At 43.5% G+C, this 18,913-nt stretch overlaps 1 protein-coding gene across 2 annotated transcripts in view; it reads left to right on the top strand.

Moving 5' to 3' along the window:
- Window positions 1–18,913, top strand: part of FSTL4 (follistatin like 4) — a 573,664-nt gene that overhangs the window by 227,537 nt on the left and 327,214 nt on the right. The gene's annotated exons all lie outside the window — the stretch shown is intronic.

An 18,913-nucleotide genomic window follows, 5' to 3' on the forward strand; every position in this document is an offset into this window, starting at 1 on the left:
TGTATCATCAGGCACCAGCATCTGGCATAAGACAGGCAGTTGCCAGAAGCCATGTTACCCATCTAGAACTATAAGCTGTTGATGCCAACACAGTTTGGGCCTGCCTAACACTTCCACTGCTGATTTCCACTGCCAGCGACACATAGGGGGTTGCCAAGACTTAGGGCATGTGCTGAAATCTTCCGGAATTGCTATGCTTTTTCATGTCTACTGGCAGGGAGACAAACTCAGGCAAGTGGGGCTGGAAACTTTGGTTTTTGTGTGAGAATGTCTTTAAAGCCTGGCCACCCACTTGTTCTTCATCCCACAAGGTTCCACCGGGTTCTACTGGCTCAACCTGAAGGCATTTGCATATGTGTTGCAACAGTACAACATGGGAATATAAAGAGCTAGAGCAAGGAGAGAGGACTGAGGAAAGAAACTGGTGGTGGCACACACAGGGGTCCATCATGACATTTGGGGACAAAGTAGACAGTAGAGCATCTACTTGAGGACCTTCTTGCTGCAGAAGCCCTGGCAGCAGCAGTGGCACAGGGCTTGGGGGAAAACTCCTCATAGGCACACTGTGAACTTTTCATACTCTTCGACAACAGCGTAGGGCCGGGGAGATAAATCTTAATGAAGGTTATGTGTGCTGCACATAATTCTCTGCGGGGTGCAAGTCTTAGAAGGAATAGTAGCTCTTCTTTTTTTACATAGCTCTGGGCTGCCATGTTACTTTGTTTGGTGATTTAATCTAAGCGCATAGACAGAGATTCCCCTCATTCTTATTTCTGTAATCATTTGGCCTGCAAACAATTTTGCCAAATACTGTACCAGCCCTTGCCTGCCTCGCCTCTGTGTCATCCTGGTGCCCCATTCCTGTGTTATCACAAGAGCCCATCCCATGCCATCACAAAAATTTACTTCCTCATTTCAAATTCTGGCATTGAAATATCAAGGAATAGGGTGTTAGCAACTTGCCAATCTTAGTTCTAGAGTAGTAGTTCCAAACCTTGGGTAATCCAGGTCTTCTTGAACTGCTACTCCCAAAAACCCCAACCAGCACAACTGGTGGTGAAGGCTCCTGGGAAATGCAATCAAAGAGCACCTGGGTTACCTAAGGTTGGGAACCACTGCTGTAGAAGCATGGCACTGCATCATGGGAAGCTTAACCCATCAAAAATTAAAGATAGCACCTGACTGGCACCAATTAGGTGGTGAAGCTGTCTTTCAAAAAGTGTCACTGGTGTTGTCCCCTCTGCCTGGGGAACAACAAGAATTGACTCAGTAGTAAGATATTTGGAGCAGATAGAAGGCAGTGGTATGCTGCTAGGGCTGATCATCTGGTTTTGGGCAACCCACAGTATGTTCAGGGTCAGCCCTAGGCTGGTAGATGTATTTATTTTATTTATTCATTTGTTCCATTTCTATACTGCCCATCTGGCTAACAAGGCCGCTCTGGGTGGTTTACATTCAATGACATAAAATATAAAACATCATCAAACAAATCAGAACAAAAATACAACATTTAATTACCAATATAACACATAATTATATAAAGTCAAATGCAAAATTAGAATTAAAAAAATACATAATAAATAAAGATGGTTTCTGTGCCCCATGTTGAGCCATCCCCACCTTAGTTCCTCATGCTGAAGGACTTCCTGGCTTTTAGGAGAGTTTTGGAGGGATGTTAGAAGATGGCAAGAGAGAGGTTATCATTTAAATATTTTTTTATATCTTGTGTTTTTTCCAACAAGCTCAGGAAAGTATGCATGGCTTTCTCACTCCCCCGCCCCCTTTGTCCTCATGACAGTGATGCATGGTAGGTCAGAGCAAGAGAATATGAGTGCCCTAAACTAAAGCAAAGAAATCCCATTCTTAGGATCCAAGGCAAAGACTTTCGCACTCCATCCAGGGTTTCTTAAAAGAACCATTACCAAAAACAAGACAACAAATATTATTCTTGGAACTTGTGAAGTTGACTCACTAAATTCCCATTGATTCAATGGGCCTGCTGTAGTGTGATTTTCTATGCTAAGCAACAAGAGTTCGGCCATTATTTTTACTTTGTGTTCTTGACTGTTCAGATAATAGTTGTAGAGAATTGACAATATATACAAGTAATCAGGGAGAGTTAGCTGTTTGCAATTAGTTTTAGAATAGCATCAGTGTTGTTACTGCCAGCATAACATTTTGCCTCATTTTCAATCTTTAGGTGCAAACTGAAAGACTTTGACTCAATACAGAATTAAAATAAGTTCCTATACACTGACATAATACAGTGCAAACGGTTCCAGTCATTGCTTCAAAGTATAGGACCTTACATTTTGCAGCCTGGGCAAGTACACCTGGCAAACTACCGACTTTTTTTAATTTTAATTTTGCACAGGGGAAATCAGTTGCCTACTTTTCTGAGCAGGAACATTTCCTTGACAAAGGTTTAATTTTGCACAGCTACTCTCTTGGATGTTGGCACAGCTGTCTGTCTTTGACTGAGCAGGTCTGAGACTTCCAATGATTAAGCCGCGCTCAGCATGACAGCTTGTGAACTCAGCATGGAATGGCTTTAAATCCCAGCCTCAGGAATGCCGATCTCAGACATTCTGTGGAGTGCAGTGACTCAGCACAAAAGCCCTTTTACATTTGGCTCAGCAGTGCGCGTTCTATAGTGCTTATTAAAAGAATCACAGACACCTCTGTGCCACACTGTTTTTTTCAAAGGACATAGGTGGAAAGGCTAATGCACTGGAAGCAGTAGACACCCAGATAAGAATCCAGGCTAGTCTTACCCAACCTAGCACTCTGTGGAGTATGAGACCTATCATGCTGTCTGAGCAAAATGGGAGTTGCAGTCCAAGACATTAGTACAGTGCAGGGTGGGGAAGGCTGATTCAGATACTTCTGCTTAGTCATTACATCCCCATGTCCTACCAGCATCATTTCTCAAGTGTTCCATTGATAGTTTGCAGTACGGCAGGATTCTGCACAACTCAGTGAATGATTTTATGAGAGAAACGAATAAGATACTAGAACAATGATGATCCTAAAGAAACGTTCTGACAGCTAAGGCCTACAAGGAATGGTTGAGAGAGGTGGGAATTTAAAGCCCGCAAAAGAGCAGACTTAGAACTGATATGATAGTTACCTGAATGGGTATCACCAAGAAAAGGAAGCAAACTTGTTTTCTTCAGAGGTTAGGACCTGGACAAATGGATTCAAATTACAAGAAAGAGGTTTTTGATTAAAGTTTGGGGAAAACATGATATTCTAAAGGAACTAATTACTTTGTAGCGAGATCCCTTTCACTGGAAATTTTCAAACACAGTTTAGATTACCATCTGTCCGGGAGGCTTTATCTGTGGTTTTTTTTACATTGAGGGATGTGGTGGCGCTGTGGGCTAAACCGCAGAAGCCTGTGCTGCAGGGTCAGAAGACCAAGCAGTCGTAAGATCGAATCCACGTGACGGAGTGAGCGCCTGTCACTTGTCCCAGCTCCCGCCAACCTAGCGGTTTGAAAGCATGCAAATGCGGGTAGATAAATAGGGACCACCTCGGTGGGAAGGTAACAGCGTTCCGTGTCTAAGTCGCACTGGCCATGTGACCACGGAAGATTGTCTTCGGACAAAATGCTGGCTCTATGGCTTGGAAATGGGGATGAGCACCGCCCCCTAGAGTCGAACACAACTGGACAAAAATTGTCAAGGGGAACCTTTACCTTTTTACATTGGTAGGAGGTTGGACTGAGTGAGATGCCTTAGTAATCTTAGAGCTGCAGAGTTGGAAGGGATGCTATGGATAATCATGTCCAGGCCCTGTCAAGGAGGCACAGTGGGGAATCAAATTCCCAAGTTCTAGCTCTGCAGCCAGATACTTAAACCACTGACCTATGCTTATTTTCAAATATATATGTTGCATTTTATGATTTTAGTTCTCCTGCAAGCCAATTTATCTTGGAGCCTTTTGATAAATTTCTCATCTTTCTAAGAAGTCCAGTGTGCTCTGTGTCTGTGTGTTTGTGGTTTTATTTGTTGCATTTTTGTTATATATTTTATTCCTTTTTGTTGTATTGATTTGTTTGTTACAGTACATGTAATCTCAAAGCCTCTGTCTATAATCTTTGAGAATTCTTGGTGAACTGATAAAATCCCTAAGGAATGTAGGTGAAAAATGTCACCCCAGCTTCAACTACTAGCCATTCAGCTTAACACCAATACAGGAAAATTATCTAGAACTGATTATTTAATAGTTAATCTCTGAATACTTGAAAGAGAACAAGACTTAGCATAGGGTTATTTGTTTTTTATTTTTTGTGTGATTCACACGTTTTTTAAAAAAATCGAAAACACAATAAATTATAACATTAACAAGCAGTTAAACATATAGCAGTATTAAAACAATTTGTTAAAATGATTTTAAAAACCCTTAAACAGATTAATGACACAAATAAACATAGTGTCCAGCCTACAACATTTAAAATTGCTCTCCTAGTTAAAAGCTCACCTAAACAAAACTTTCTTCACTTGTCACCAGAAGGATACAAAGGCCAATCTAGCCTCCAGAGGGACAGCATTCCAAGTTTAATCTGGTAAGACTAGATTTATCACTTTTTGGTAGAGTAACAAACTTGATAGAATATTACAGGTAACAAGGTCTTTTATGATGTTTTTGTGGCCAAGCTGGTAAAATAGGACCTAGAATGTACTAATGTTAGATGGATTTGTAGCTAGTTGATGAGATGTACTCAGAAAATTCTCAGCATAGATTTTTGTCATCTGGATAGAAGTGAAAAGTGGAGTGGTACAGGATTCTGTTTTGGGCCCAGAGTTGTTTAACATCTTTGTAAACAACTTGAATGAGCCTCTGTAGAGGATGCTCATTAAATTTACAGATGGCAGGAGTAACTAATACTAGAGATACCAAAATCATAGAGAAGCTTCCCATGACTCTCCTCTACAATCCCTCCAACTTTGGTGAAGATTGGGTTTCCTCCAAACCTGCTGCTAAAGGACACTTTCCTGGGGGAACTCACTTTGTGCATGAATAACATGGATTTCTGAAATGTAATCTTCATCAGACTTGGAGGGATTGTAGAGGAGATTTAATAGAAGCTTCCCTATGATTTTGGTGTCTCTAGGAGCTTGGGGAAAACCTTATTGTGGGTGTATAACTTGGACGTATAAACTCAACCTTCACCAAACTTGCAGGGCTTGTAGAGAGTCGGGGAAGGTTTCTTGTGAATTGTGTCTCTAGATGCTGGGGGGATTTTATAGAGTTTTAAAGTAAAAAATGAATTGATGAATCGGTTCATCGATTTGTCAGAAAAAAACATACATTTGTAATTTGTGATTTGGCAACCTTGATCACAAATCAAAATGAATCACCATTTTTTTATTTGTGCCCATCTCCTGTCTAGTCCATATAAAATATTTTAGGGAACATTATATATATATACTGAGCTAAGAATCCCTGATCGATATTTAACCCTTTTGATGTGCTGTTGAACTTATATATGTTTCTTATCTCAGCTGTCTCTCTTTCCAGTTCCATTTTATAGTTCTTTTTCTCTGTCACAGTGACTTGCTGATCATTTATACAGTACCAAGGAGATGGACATGTTTTGAAACAGGTTTTTGTGTGTTGTCATTTCTGATGTCAGATTTATGTCTATTAATTCTCTTGCATAGCGATTGAACTGTCTATCCTATGAAGAGTGCAGACGGCCAAAGAATGACATAGATCACATTAGGAGAAGAACAAGTAAATGTTTTCTGATGTTGTGGGTGACATTGTTGAATCTTACGATTGTGCTACCAGAGTAGATGTAGTGGCAGAGTTGCCATCTTAATTTGCAGCAGTGTCTTATTCCCATTCCTGTTATTCATGTTGTGTGTCAATAGTTATTTCAAACCTGAAGTCATCTGTAAGAAACTACAGGCCAGTAACCCAGGGTTTGGGAGCATATGGAACTGTTGTCCAGAATCGGCTGTAGATTGCTGATGATACATATCAGTGATCTAAGTCGTGAGATGGTGACAACTAATGGTGTTCGTGGTGTGTTTGGGGTGAAAGTTGGAGGAAAGTGGTCAGTGAGCTTTAGGTAGAGCATGGTGTGAAGATGTCCATCTTGTAATTTCACAGCAGTGTCCAGAAAGTGCACCTGCTGTGTAGATTTGTCAAGGCTTAGGTTAATGTTAGAATGCAAGTTATTGAAATTCTAGTGGAATTTCTCCAGTGCTTCTTTGCTGTAGGCCAAATGGTAAAAACTGTGATTTTGCTTCACTCTAATATTTATTTATTTATTTATTTATTTCATTTATACCCCGCCTATCTAGTCAATTGTGACCACTCTAGGCGGCTTACAACATGCAGTTAAAAAATAAACATATAACAAACCACATCACAAATAATAATTTACATAAATTAAAAGATAGAATAATTTTTTTCCCAAAGATGGCGAGAAACGGGATATATTATAACAGAAAAAGAAGGTATTAGGTAGAAAGGGGGAAGGCCTGCCTAAACATCCATGTTTTCAGTTGTTTCTTGAAAATACCCAGCGAGGGAGCTGTGCGAATGTCAGGAGGTAAGTTGTTCCAGAGGCGAGGAGCCACCGGCGAGAAGGCCCGGTTTCTTGTCTTTTCCTTCCGTCAGGCTCCTCAGCCTCACCTCCTGACTCGCTCGGGTGACACGGGTGGGAGTAAGCGTTCCGCCAAGTATCGAGGCCCTAAACCATTTAGGGCTTTAAACGTAAGCGTCAGTACTTTGAAGTCAACGCGGAACTGAATGGGCAGCCAATGCAGCGCGGCCAGAATAGGAGAAATGTGATGGTATCTTCGAGCTCCACTTAGGAGTCTGGCTGCCGCATTCTGCACCACTTGGAGTTTCCGCGTCAGCCTCAAAGGTAGCCCCACGTAGAGCGCGTTACAGTGGTCTAATCTTGAGATTACGAGCGCATGGACCAGGGTGGTGAGTGCCCCCACATCGAGATAGGGTCGCAGCTGGGCTATCCGCCAAAGATGAAAAAAGGTGGTGCGGACCACGGACGCCACCTGAGTCTCCATGGAGAGCGCCGGGTCCAGGTGGATCCCCAGACTGCGAACCCCACTCTTTGCGGCAAGAGTCACCCCCCCAAACGAGAGGGAGTTGCCCAAGCCTCCAACAGTGGGGGCACCCACCCTCAAGACCTCCGACTTGTCCGGGTTCAGCCTCAGCCCGTTCTCCTGCATCCATTCCAGTACGGTCCCCAGGCAGCGCTGGAGGGACAGGACGGCATCACCTGCAGTTGGAGTAAAGGAGATGTAGAGCTGGGTGTCATCCACATACTGATGACACAACGCTCCACATCCCCTGATGACCCCACCCAGCGGCCTCATGAAGATATTAAACAGCATTGGGGAGATAATCGACCCCTGTGGAACCTCACAATTGAGGCTCCACGGGGCCGAGACACTCTCCCCAAGCTGTACTCTCTGGGGACGGTCCTCCAAGAAGGAACGGAGCCAGGCAAGCGCCAGGCCACCAATTCCCAGCTCGGAGAGCCTCCCCAGGAGGATACCGTGGTCGACGGTATCGAAGGCCGCTGAGATGTCGAGAAGGACTAACAGAGAAATTTTTCCCCTGTCAGCCTCCCTCAGTAGGTCATCGTACAGGGCGACCAATGCCGTCTCTGTTCCGTGGCGCGGCCTGAAGCCCGACTGAAATGGATCCAGGGCATCCGTTTCTTCCAAGTGAGCTTGAAGCTGGTTGGCCACCACCCTCTCCACCACTTTGCTCATGAAAGAAACGTTGGCGACGGGCCTATAATTGCCAATTTCGTCCGCCGCCAAACTAGGTTTCTTTCTTATGGGCCTAATGCGTGTTTCCTTGAGGGCAGAAGGAAACCTGCCCTCAAGGAAAGACCCATTTATTATTACAGTATTAATATGTCTGAAGAAATAGAACAATCTTGTTTTCTGTGGGTCCAGAGGGTAGAGACCCTAAGTAATGGATTCAAATGATAAGAAAGAAGATTTCATCTGAACATTTGGAATAACTTTGTATAGGAAGAGATATCCGACAGTGAAATGGATTGCCTGCAAAAGTTTTCAAGCAGAGGTTAGATGGCATCTTGCCAGAAATGCCTTATCTGTGGATTTTCTGCTTTCCCAGGAGGTCAGATTCAGTGACCCTTTGGGGGTCCTTAATCAGCTCTGTAGTTCTATGGTTGTGTGAGTCATTTCCTAACTTTCCTGCAAGAAGCTCAAATTGCATACATGGTCCCTTTCCTTATGTTTTCCTCACAGCAGTTGTGTGAGGCAGTTTAGGCTGAGAAGTCATGACTGGCCCAAACTCCACCTGAGTTGTATGGCTTTCCCAGTCCTGATGTAACACAGCAACTACTAAAACACACTGTCTATGTTTATATGGGGAAACTATTTTGGAACAGTTGCACCTATACTTACATCAGAAAGATACGTGGACAACAGAGAAAAATTCTGATTTCATTTGCAGCAGAATTGTGGTTCACCCACTGCAGTAATGAGGTAGAACAAAATCTTAGAACCCAGAAAGAGGTGGGTGAGGGCTGTCCATTGCCAGGTTGAAGTGCACTTTGGCAGAGACCAGCCCCTGCTTGCCCTCATATATTCAGTGAAATGGCACTGCCAGGCTGGCATCACTGGTTGATAGATGGGGGCAAAAGAAATAATCCCATCAGATGAATGGATTCCATGTAGGTTTATTATATTCTGAAACTCCTAGTGAGGTAAACTGCTGAGCACGAGTAGAAATTGATGTTAAATTTTTAATACCAAAGCAGAAATCTGGAAGCTCTTGTTGATGGCCTTTTCAGCAGGCCTTTTTTCATCCCCATCTAATATTAGCGTACTTAAATCCAACACACTGTGTGGTGGAAAAGAGAGGATGTTTTGTGTGTGTGTTCATTGGATATTATTCTCATTTCCAGCCTTCACTTTCTACCCTAACCATTTTTCCCTCATGAATTCATAACCTCCAAATGCCTGGGCTGCTAATCTAACAAACTGTTTGCTGCTCTGCAAACTTCTCACACATTATTTTATAGTAAAGAGATGTCAGTCACCCACATCGTTTCTATTGCAGAGCAATTTAGGAGCTTTGGTTATCCTCAGATTGAAAATTAAATGGAGAGGCACCATTAATGTGCTGTCTGTGACTCAACATGGAAGTGAGGCCAAACCAGCTCTTGAAGGTACACACAAGATTCAGTGATCAGGGAGAAGGATTAGGACTGAGGATGGGTGCATTCAAATCCCCACAATTTTTTATTTTATTTTATTTATATCCCACCTATCTGGTCCATGAATAATTGTTGGCAACTATAACCTACCACATAAGCTTGTTATAAAGATAAAATAGGGATAGGACAGGAGACTATGCATGCTGGTTATGGCTGGCTCAGACCAAACGTTGTGCTTACACAGTGACAAAGGAAGTCCCTCTCTTTTCTCACAGGGCATCTCTTTGTGCCACCCCAAAATCTGCTCCAAAGAGTTTCCAGTTTTCCATAGCAGGTTTCCAGGGCACATAAAGTGTCTGCAGTGGGTGGGTGTATGTGAGACAGCCCTCCTCCTAATTCTATCGATGGATGAAATTCCTCAGTTGTACAGATATTGCACATTACAGTGAATACATCTTCCACATATTACTATTAGGGAGTGCTGCTTATTTCACAAGCCAGTCCAAAGCATTCTGCTGCCTGAGACAGAATAGCAAATTCTGTTCCTATCTGACCCAGATCAAGATGCAGAATACCCTAAGTAACATAAAATCCCACAGGCACCTGTTCTCCTCCTGACAGTAAAAATACAATAGTAATGAAATTAATAACTATCAATTTGCTCCTATTCACACAATGCAGAGTCGGCTGCCTGAGGCACCCACCTCATCCTGACTAACAGGATGAGCCACCTAGAGTGGTCGCAATGACCAGATAGGCGGGGTATAAATGGAATAAATAAATAAATAAACAGGAGGGCTACCCTAGTACTGCATGGTTCTGATAACACCTGTCAGCACACATCAAAAAAATTTTTAAATTATTCCAACCATTACCTGTTGTTATTTTGTTTAGCCGTTTTGTCTTAGGAATTGCTAGAATTACTCCACTGAGAAGGTTTGGCTGCTTTATTTCAGAAATGCCCATTGAACGTGCTTGTCATGCTTACTAAAATTGGAGCAGCTTCTCCACCAAAGCCCTTTGACTCAGTAAAATTCCAACTGACAGTTTAATTTGCCTGGAAATAGAAGGCTTGGCTTGCATTCACATTTTCTGAGACCAATCCTCTCTCATTTCTACCTCACTGCAAATTGAAAACAACAGTTCACTGCAGCTTGTGGAATTGCTGGTGTTTGTTTGTTTGTTTTTAACACAACACACTGGGAGGGAAGGATCAAGCCCCCCTGTGTCTTGCAATTAAAAACACTGCTGTCCCTGCAGTCCCTCCTTCGCTCTCATTGCCATTTTGTAAAGAACGCAGAAGCAGAGGAGAGCCTCAGCATGAAAGGGTTAGTGTTAGAGCAAAGCTAATACAAGGGGCAAGGCACAGCATCAGGGAAGCAGCTATTAGTTGTGGCACCTTCAACCCTGAGGCTGAGTGTCCCTCACCTCCTAATGATTATAGATCTCACTATGTGTATAACCTTTGGTCCAGCAATAAGAAATCCTCTCCACGTTTTTAATGATGCAAGGGTCATATGTCACTGTGTACATATTCCCTGCTTGAAAGCTCTGGCTTCCACTTGAAAGTTACTCAGTGAGGGCTTCCTGTGAAATCAGGTCATAGTTGCTAGTATTACATGTTGTCAGCTCCCCTCCAGCATCATTAAGAAGTTAGGATTTAATAACAGCTCCATTTGTTATTACATCTGTTTTTCATTGCCCTGCCAAAAAGCATTTCCTTAGTCGGCATGACAAGCTGCGCCAACAGGCAGCACAAGGAAGCCACCACATGTGCACTCACACAAAGTCGCTCCCTCTTCTAAGGGAGCATCGTCTGCTGTTTTCTTTCCCATCTTGACAAAAAAGCTATTTGAGAGAGAGAGAGAGAGAGAGAGAGTAAAAGAAACAAACCCCAGAACTCAGTAGACTCCTGAGGAGGGAGTTGCCATTACTGTACCCGTCAGCGAAGTACAGAAATGCCTCATGCTTTGCTTTGTTGGTACAGCTGACCTATTGTCTTTGATATCTAAAAGGCAGTTGCTGTGCTCTTAGAATTCAGTAGGGGGAAAGATGCTAAAGGGAACAGAATAATAGATGTCTAAGTCTGCCTCCTGTCTTTTGTGGGGGCATGTCTCAATTGTGGCCACTTCGGAAACAAGAGGTTTAAAGTACAGTGGTGCCTCGCATAACGTTTTTAATTGGTTCCAAAAAAAAAAAACCTTATGCGAAAAAAACTTTATGCGAAACACCATTTCCCATAGAGATGCATTGGAAACCGGTTAATCCGTTCCAATAGGCACGGATTGCCGTCCTTAAGCGAAAAAACCCATAGGAAACATCGTTAAACGATACAATGTATCCTCCATTGGAATGTATTGTAGCTGACTCAATAGGTTTCAATGGCTTTGCGAAGTCAATTTTTGCAAAATTAAGTGTGTCATAAAAGGGTCAAAAATGGTTTTAAATGCTTGGATTAGCTTCTGCACCCTCTAAAACGGATGCAAAAGTTAATTTGGCTTTGATCTGACTTTTCGTTAATTAATGGTGAATTTTTTTCCCCCAACTTTTGACAGCTGTCAAAATCTGACAGCTCCATTAATTCCTATGGGGGAAGAAAAAATTCACAAAAAATTAATGAAGACTCAGCAACTGTTCTAAATTCTTGGGTCCGTTAGAGGACCCCCTAAGTTGTGTGCAAACCTGATTTGGCTTTGATCTGAACTTTTGTTAATTTTTTGTAAATTGTTTTCTCCCCCATAGGAAAGCATGGAGCTGTCAGATTTTGACAGGTCCATTGGTTCCTATGGGCCAAAAAACAAAAATTCACAAAAAATTAACGAAACGTCAGATCAAAGCCAAATCAGGTTTGCACATGACTTAAGGGGTCCTCTAACGAATCCAAGCATTTAGAACCGTTTTGGACCCTTCTAAGACACTTTTTAAATTGAAAACAAAAAAAACGTTAAGCGAAGCAGGGGACCTAAAACCAAAAACGTTAAGCGAAGCATGGTCCCAAAAACGCTATGCGAAAATCGCCCATAGGGAAAAACGTTATACGAAGCACAATCTGCCTCTGAAAAAATAAACGTTAAGCGAAAAAAACGTTAAACGAAGCAAACGTTAAGCGAGGCACCACTGTATATGTCTCCTTAAATCAGCTCTTTAGGTGTTCTTTCATTATGCCACATTTCTCTTTTTGTCACTTTCCTTCCACCAGGTGTCATATCTCTTCCTCTCTCCCTATTTCATCTTTTACTTTTCACAGTTGCCCTGTGGTTTTTTTCTCTACCTTCCTGCCTCTGCTCCTGCACCAGCTTCTGTGACCTCTTTGTTCACACTGTCTCCTGTACCTCCATCCTTCCATCCAGCATCGCCCCATTGAGACCTGAGGCCCTTGTGAGGTCACAAATGCTGGTCAAGCAGGAGTTCTGAGAGGGGCCCCAGAAATGCTTCCGGATAGTTGATTATGGAACAAATCCAACTCAGTGGATCTATAATCTGAGTAAAATCCCGCTAGCAGGTAATTTGGCAATCCATTGGGTTTTTGAGTCAAAACACTCTTTTTTACAGTGGTTGGCTGACAAAATGTACCCAGTGAATGCAATGGTTGTTGCCATTCCTGGTTATATTCACAACCTGTAGTGCATTATCTAAAGTCCATGAATGTATGGAGATTTCCTCCTCCCTCAGCTCTATATTTCTGGCAGGGCTAGTGAAACGCTCTCTGCCAGTCCATAAGGAGCTTTTCCCCAAGCTCCATGCTGCTACTACCAGAGCTTATGCAACAAGAAGAGTCATAAGTTATGGACTTGGTACCATCTGCCATGAAAAATGCTGGCTGGGTTCTAATTCTAAACCAAAAAAGTAACATTTGTGAGTTGTGAGTGTGCCAGTGGTGGACAAGCACACCACACACACACATACAAACACTGTAACGCTAGTCTCCTCTACATGGGTGGCTGAACATGGGTGGGCATGGATGCCCAGTACTTAGGTGAATGTTATAAGGATATCTTATGCCCCTTCATGGATTGCTGCCTTGTCGTGGCGAAGGGGCTTGAGTAACTCAGAGAAGCTATGGGCTATGCCGTGCAGGGCCACCCAAGACGGACAGGTCATAGTGGAGAGTTCTGACTAAACGCAATCCACCTGGGGTAGGAACCAGCAATTCCACTCCAGTATCTTTGCCAAGAATGCCCTATGATCAGAAACAAAAGGCTAAAAGATATGACGCTGGAAGATGGGACCCTCAGGTCAAAAGGCATCCAACATGCTACTGAGGAAGAGCGGAGGACAAGTACAAGTAGCTCCAGAGCTGATGAAGTGGATGGGCCAAAGCCGAAAGGACGCTCAGCTGTGGACGTGCCTGGAAGTGAAAGGAAAGTCTGATGCTGGAAAGAAAAATACTGCATAGGAACCTGGAATGTAAGATCTATGAACCTTGGGAAGCTGGAGGTGGTCAAACAGGAGATGGCAAGAATAAACATCGACATTCTGGGCATCAGTGAACTAAAATGGATGGGAATGGGTGATTTCAACTCAGATGATTACCATGTCTACTATTGTGGGCAAGAATCCCGTAGAAGGAATGGAGTAGCCCTCATAGTCAACAAAACAGTGGAAAAAGCCGTAATGGAATATAATCTCAAAAATGATAGAATGATGTCAATACGTATCCAAGGCAGACCTTTCAACATCACAATAATCCAAGTTTATGCACCAACCTCCATTGCTGAGGAGACTGAAATTGAACAATTTTATGAAGATTTACAACACCTTCTAGAACTGACACCGAAGAAGGATGTTCTTCTCATTCTGGGGGAACGGAATGCTAAGGTAGGGAGTCAAGAGATAAAAGGAACAACAGGGAAGTTTGGCCTTGGAGTTCAAAACGAAGCAGGGCAAAGGCTAATAGAGTTTTGTCAAGAGAACAAGGTGGTCATCACAAACACCCTTTTCCAACAACACAAGAGGCGACTCTACACGTGGAAATCACCAGATGGGCAACATCGAAATCAGATTGACTATATTCTCTGCAGCCAAAGATGGAGAAGCTCTATACAGTCAGCAAAAATAAGACCTGGAGCTGATTGTGGCTCTGATCACCAGCTTCTCATAGCAAAATTCAAGCTTAAACTGAAGAGAGTAGGAAAAACCACTGGGCCACTCAGGTATAATCTAAACCAAATCCCTTACGAATACACAGTGGAAGTGAAGGACAGATTTAAGGAACTCGATTTGGTGGACAGAGTGCCTGAAGAACTTTGGATAGAGGCTCGTAACATTGTACAGGAGGCAGCAACAAAAACCATCCCAAAGAAAAGGAAATGCAAGAAAGCAAAATGGCTGTCCAACGAGGCCTTAGAAATAGCAGAAAAGAGAAGGGAAACAAAATGCAGGGGAGATAGAGAAAGTTACAGAAAATTGAATGCAGACTTCCAAAGAATAGCAAGGAGAGACAAGAGGGCCTTCTTAAATGAACAATGCAAAGAAATAGAGGAAAATAACAGAAAAGGAAAAACCAGAGATCTGTTCAGGAAAATTGGAGATATTAGAGGAAAATTTTGTGCAAAGATGGACATGATAAAAGACAAAAATGGAAGGGACCTCACAGAAGCAGAAGACATCAAGAAGAGGTGGCAAGAATACACAGAGGAATTATATCAGAAAGATTTGGATATCCCGGACAACCCAGACAATATAGTTGCTGACCTAGAGCCAGACATCCTGGAGAGTGAGGTCAAGTGGGCCTTAGAAAGCCTGGCTAACAACAAGGCCAGTGGAGGTGATGGCATTCCAGTTGAACTATTTAAAATCTTAAAGGATGATGCTGTTATATGCCAACAAGTTTGGAAAACTCAACAGTGGCCAGAGGACTGGAAAAGATCAGTCTACATCCCAATACCAAAGAAGGGCAGTGCCAAAGAATGCTCCAACTACCGGACAATTGCACTAATCTCACACGCCAGCAAGGTTATGCTCAAAATCCTACAAGGTAGGCTTCAGCAGTATGGGGACCGAGAAGTCCCAGAAGTACAAGCGGGATTCCGAAGGGGCAGAGGAACTCGAGACCAAATTGCCAACATGCGCTGGATTATGGAGAAAGCCAGAGAGTTCCAGAAAAACATCTACTTCTGCTTCATTGACTATGCAAAAGCCTTTGACTGTGTGGACCACAGCAAACTATGGCAAGTCCTAAAAGAAATGGGTGTGCCTGACCACCTTATCCATCTCCTGAGAAACCTATATGTGGGACAGGAAGCAACAGTTAGAACTGGATATGGAACAACGGATTGGTTCAAAATTGGGAAAGGAGTACGACAAGGCTGTATACTGTCACCCTGCTTATTTAACTTATATGCAGAATACATCATGCGGAAGGCTGGACCGGAGGAATCCCAAGCTGGAATTAAGATTGTAGGAAGAAATATCAACAACCTCCGATATGCAGATGATACCACTCTGATGGCGGAAAGTGAGGAGGAACTAAAGAACCTTGTAATGAGGGTGAAAGACGAGAGTGCAAAAAATGGTCTGAAACTGAACATCAAAAAAACTAAGATCATGGCCACTGGTCCCATCACCTCCTGGGAGATAGAAGGGGAAGATATGGAGGCAGTGACAGATTTTACTTTCTTGGGCTCCATGATCACTGCAGATGGAGACAGCAGCCCCGAAATTAAAAGACACCTGCTTCTTGGGAGGAAAGCAATGACAAACCTTGACAGCATCTTAAAAAGCAGAGAAATCACCTTGCCAACAAAAGTCCGAATAGTCAAAGCTATGGTTTTTCCTGTAGTGTTGTATGGAAGTGAGAGCTGGACCATAAAGAAAGCAGACCGCCGAAGAATTGATGCCTTTGAATTGTGGTGCTGGAGGAGGCTCTTGAGAGTTCCCTGGACTGCAAAGAGAACAAACCTATCAATTCTAAAGGAAATCAACCGCGAGTGCTCACTGGAAGGAGAGATCCTGAAGCTGAGGCTCCAGTACTTTGGCCATCTCATGAGAAGAGAAGACTCCTTGGAAAAGACTTTGATGTTGGGAAAGTGTGAAGGCAAGAGGAGAAGGGGACGACAGAGGACGAGATGGTTGGACGGTGTCATCGAAGCTACCAGCATGAATTTGACACAACTCCGGGAGGCGGTGGAGGATAGGAGGGCGTGGCGTGCTCTGGTCCATGGGGTCACGAAGAGTCGGACACGACTAAACGACTGAACAAACAAACAATGCCCAATTAAATCAAACTTCCTCCTCCTCCAGCAGTGTTTGCCCTAAGATCTGCCTCTGTCTCCCCAAGAACTGACAAAACATACCAATTCCATGTGGCATCTGGACACCCAGCAATTTTACTTCTCCATCTTTTCCTACCTACTTTTTGTTCACAACGGCATCTTATTGTCTCCCCCTGCCTAGAGATGGGAAACTTTGTGAGTTTTGATGTGTAAGACCACAACTCTGAGAATTCCACAGCCAGCATGGCTAGTGGGTGGTTCCATGGTTCTGGCGCTGTAGTCTTTGTCTTTGGCTGCCTTACTCTCCGTGTCCCTGGAGTTCCTTTTCCTACTTCTTGCTTTCTCCAGAGTTCTCAACTAGGCGCCTATGCAATCCTTTATTTTGTGGACCTATCACATAAGCTCTTGTCTGAACAACATCTGTGGCAGTGAAGTAGTGTTTTATGTTCCCACTAATGTCTGTGGCAGTGGATTTGTGTGAGTAAGGCATGTGCTGCATTCATATCCCATTGTGTTTTAATGGATTGGGGGAGGATTTTTGCCTTCTTTGTCCCCAGTGAAGAGAATAGCCAGTCTGGTACCATCCTGGCTCAGATGCCATCCTTCTCTACTGAGAAACAGGAAAGACCCATAGATGCCCAGAAGGGGAAGCCCCAGATCATATGGAAAGTGACCACTCCTTGGGGGGGGGGGAGAGAGATGAGGCAGGATCTGAAGGGCAAAGAGGAGAAATAGAGAGACATGGGGCAAGACTTCTGACAGAGGCTGGAAAACAATCTGAGAAAGGAGTCAGGTTTACGGATAGAGAAGGGGAGGTAGGGGAGGTGAAACAACAGTTGGAAAAGGCAGGAGTAAAAGAGAAGGAGGGATATATAAGGGAGAGAGGAGCAAGAGGAGTAAGAAGAGAGTTGTGGAAGCAGGAAAGGCAGACTCAAGGAAAGAGAAGATAATACTCCCACCAGGATGAGGGTGGATTTGGATGGGAAAATCCCTGGACTCATCAGTGGGAAAAGCTTAGGATTCCTCATGAAGTAGCAGGGAGAAGCAGAGGAAGGTGAGACCCCCAAAACCCTCCTATTCGGGTGAGAAAGAAGCTGGTGAGTAGGGAAGGAGAATAAGAGAGGAAAGAGCCGGGATAGCTTGGGAGGAGAGAGAAAGAAGGATGAGGCATTTTGAGACCCAGAATCCTGGGAGCTCCAGGAACTGGGAACAGGGATACTCAGGTTCTATGCAGCAGAGACCAAATGCCCCTGCTGTCAGTGCCATCAGGACCAGAATTCAGAGAGACTTCACCTGCCATAGGCAAGGGACTGTTCAAAATTACCACAGTTAATCCATTCAGTGTTCAAGATGTGAAACCCTTTCTCACACCGTTGTGTGAAGAGGACAAGTTAAATACCTTGTTGATGTTAATAGTTTTCTTGACTTACCTGAAATAAGTGTTGATATTTTGGATACGAGTTCAGTACTATCTTTAGTCAGTCCTGAGAAGGACTTGAGCCCCAAAACGTCCAAAGAATCGGGTGACCGTGCAGAAGAGAGTGACTAAAATGATGACTGGGCTGGGGCACCTCCCTTAGGAGGAAAAGCTACAGCATTTGGGGCTCTTTAGTCTAGAGAAAAGGCTCCTGGGGGGGACATGATTGAGACGTATAAAATTATGCAGGGGATGGATAAAGTGGATAGAGGGAAGCTCTTTTCCCTCTCACACAATACCAGAACCAGAGAACATCCACTCTGATTGAGTGTTGGGACAGTGAGAACAAACAAAAGAAAAATTTATTTACCCAGCTTGCTGTTAGTTTGTGGAAATCCTTGCCACAGGATGTGGTGATGGCATCTGGCCTGGATGTCTTTAAAAGGGGATTGGATGGATTCCTGGAGGAAAAGTTCATTGTAGGTTACAAGCCATGATGGGGATGTATAATCTCCGGGCTTCAAAGGAAGATACCTCCAAATGCCAGATGCAGGGGAGAGGTATCAGGAGACAGGTATCTAGTTGTCTTGTGCGCTCCCAGAGGCATCTGGTGGGGCCTCTGTGAGATACAGGAAGCTGGACTAGATGGGCCCTTGGCCTGATCCAGCAGGGCTCTTCTTAGGTTCTTATGAACCCTCACGCCCCTTCTCTTTTCATTCTATTTTTCATTCTATTGCATTTAGCCTGTCCAGATGTCTTCTGTGAAGCAATGGGATATGTCACACCTTTTTCTCAGGCCTTTCCACAGGTGGTATTTATCTGCTTTGGAAAGAGACTTGGGAAAGAGTATTCCTGACCAGTGCCATTTTGGGGAGATCAGCATCACCATTCACCATGGGAAACGAATTAACTGATTACATTCTCATCTTTGTCTGCAGGTCCTTTTTTTTACACATGCATTTACAACGTTGCTCTGAAGAGGTGCTGATTAGCAGGCCTTCTATTACTTTGTCTAATATGCCCCTCCTAATGAATCTAAACATTAATTATTTGCATTTCTATTAAAAGTATAGCTTAGTGTCCATGTGGATAGAATTCAGC

Source organism: Pogona vitticeps, chromosome 2 (genome assembly GCF_051106095.1).
Source record: "Pogona vitticeps strain Pit_001003342236 chromosome 2, PviZW2.1, whole genome shotgun sequence".
Classification (NCBI taxonomy): domain Eukaryota; kingdom Metazoa; phylum Chordata; class Lepidosauria; order Squamata; family Agamidae; genus Pogona; species Pogona vitticeps.